The sequence below is a fragment of the Aplysia californica genome, unplaced genomic scaffold, assembly GCF_000002075.1.
Source record: "Aplysia californica isolate F4 #8 unplaced genomic scaffold, AplCal3.0 scaffold00060, whole genome shotgun sequence".
NCBI lineage: Eukaryota > Metazoa > Mollusca > Gastropoda > Aplysiida > Aplysiidae > Aplysia > Aplysia californica.
In genome coordinates, this window is record NW_004797330.1 from 1,130,906 (window position 1) to 1,133,264 (window position 2,359).

Below are 2,359 nucleotides of genomic sequence, written 5' to 3' on the forward strand. Positions count from 1 at the left end.
GAGAGAGAGAGAGAGATATGAAGCAGACTAGGGGTTCATTTTAGGACTGTACTCAATTAAAGATATGGTTCTAACGGAGCATGCTGAGGAAAAAAAATTTACACTCCAACCATCAATACCTTTGGAAGACTGTTCGGCTGATGGTCTGTTCCTAATTCGCCTGCCAAAGTCCGCGAAAGAACCGCTAAATCTGGGCACTTTCTGTAGCTGTCTTCAGACCACAGTAGAACCAGCAGCAGCCGCCACTTCGTCCCAATATGCTAATTTAACTCATTTCCCAACTCACATGCCGTTGGTGCTGGGTCTCAACTGACTCACACATGCGTGTTATGCTCGTAACATTTGCTGTGGTTCAACGACACTTTCAGCGCGTGCTTTCTGGCGCCGAGAGAGAGCGTATTATTATGTGCCTTCGATGGCTGGGAATTTCCTCTATAATAACGATGCAAATCATCAGCACTGAGGTCTAGATCTAGATCTTTTCCTGAAATTTCGGTCGACTTAATGTCCCCGGTTCTGGTCTCTTCTTGACCGGAGAGGAACCATGGTCGTCGAGATGAAGAAATCGGTATGTCTCGTCATTTTGTTCTTTTAGTTTTCATAGTGTGAAATGTATTTATCATATTGTAACGTATCGTAGTTTATGTTCGTTGATTTCAGTAAAATGTTTGTTTGTTGTTGTTTTTTAAAGTGTTATATCCCAAATACTAGACTATATGGCAAACAGTAATTGAAACATCAGGACTATAAACATGAATTTACTGTTTGATAAAGGATTTTGTTTAAGATGAGGTAGTTGTTTTCTTTGTAACATTTCTTCTTTTCAGGTGTCTATGTCTCTCCCCTCCCCTCCCCCATCCCCTTTCTCTCTTTCCTCTCGCCCCTCTATCTCTTTTTCCACCCCCTCTCTTTTTGTCTTGTTTTCGTTTTTTGTTCTTTTGCCGTTACCATTGACTCATTTTTTCTTCTGTATACTACTTTGGCATCTCCCTAGTGTTTTCCTCCACGCCCACCCCCTTCCCTTTTCAAACGAAACGCAAAAATCCTCCACCCATTGTCCCCTTGAGTCTGGTCCTGGATTAAGTGTTGACCCAATACCACCAACTCCGAACCCCAAAATCAATGGTATGTTCAATGTCCACTTCCCACTTTGCCTTAGGAAATAATCTCTCTCCATGCGTGTGTGTTTTACCGGTAGGCGTGTGGCACGCGCGCACGCTTTGGAATGCCAGTTATGTGAACGTCGTACGAAATCCTCAGACCCCAAGAACCTAGTAGTGGGCTCAGGAAAATGTTTTCAATATACGAGTGTAAGTTGGGGGAAAGATGCCGAACGAAATGAGTAAGAATTTTGTTTGTATGTTTGAGAATGTAGACACGTCTTTAATTTATTTCGTTGATCCCAATTTCTCTATCCTTTTTGCTTAGTATTGGTCAAAGCTATTCATTTTACCCCCCCCCCCCCCCCCTTTAAGTTTCATTTTATAGGTGGTTGGCGGCCTTCAGCACTTATATGACTTAATTGCGTTACAAGTGCCATAAAACTCTGACTAAAACTATACAAACGTTTCATTTTATCTTAAAGAACTAGCTTCAATACTGCCTCATACGTAGTTTACAGCAGGACTGATCTCCTATGTGCTGAGTGCACTCCTTTTTGAGTTGACCCGTGCGCCCTTCTTTTAAGCACTAGCTCGCAAAAGGTTTTGTTTTCTTTAGCCGTTGAGCACAGACTATTTAATTAGTCAACAGAATAGCTGGGGAGGTTGACTGACATCAGAAGATCGAACAAGTCTAGTAAGTGTCTAGAACAAACATAGTCGTTGGAAAAGTCTTCGCGTACTTTTGGAATTCCATTACTACAAGGGGAAAGGTGTTGGATATCAGCAATACAATAAAAGGTGGACGGGTGCTCTCTTGTGTATGAGAGAGAGAGAGAGAGAGAGAGAGAGAGAGAGAGAGAGAGAGAGAGAGAGGGAGAGATGAAAAAGATGACATGAAATGGGATTGCATGATGCCATTCCACCAATGAATGATGAAAGAAAGTGTTCGTGTTTTTGTTGGGGTTTTTGGGGTTTTTTATTTCATTTTATTCTATTTTATTGTCTTATCTTATTTAATTTTTATTATTCTTTCTGTTTGTGTGTGAAGGGGGAGGGGGGTGTGTGGTGTCAATGGAACGCCTCAGTCAAATTGGAAACGTTTTATTTATGTTAACATTGAGTCTAGACTGGTCTCGACAGGCTCAATAATATATAACATTCATATAGCACATTTCCAAACAAAGTAGCTCAATGCGCTTTACATTGGAATACCCATTTTCAAAACCTTTCTTACTACTTCCTTTCTTCTCATGCAA

At 41.1% G+C, this 2,359-nt stretch overlaps 1 protein-coding gene across 1 annotated transcript in view; it reads left to right on the top strand.

Annotated features, from left to right (window-relative positions):
• Window positions 1-238: 238 nt before the first annotated feature.
• The window catches only part of LOC101854480, a 35,988-nt gene continuing 33,867 nt past the window's right edge, over window positions 239-2,359 (top strand). Inside the window, exon 1 of the mRNA XM_005093246.3 lies at window positions 239-568. The gene's annotated coding sequence lies outside the window, so the exon portion shown is untranslated. The remainder of the gene's footprint in view (window positions 569-2,359) is intronic.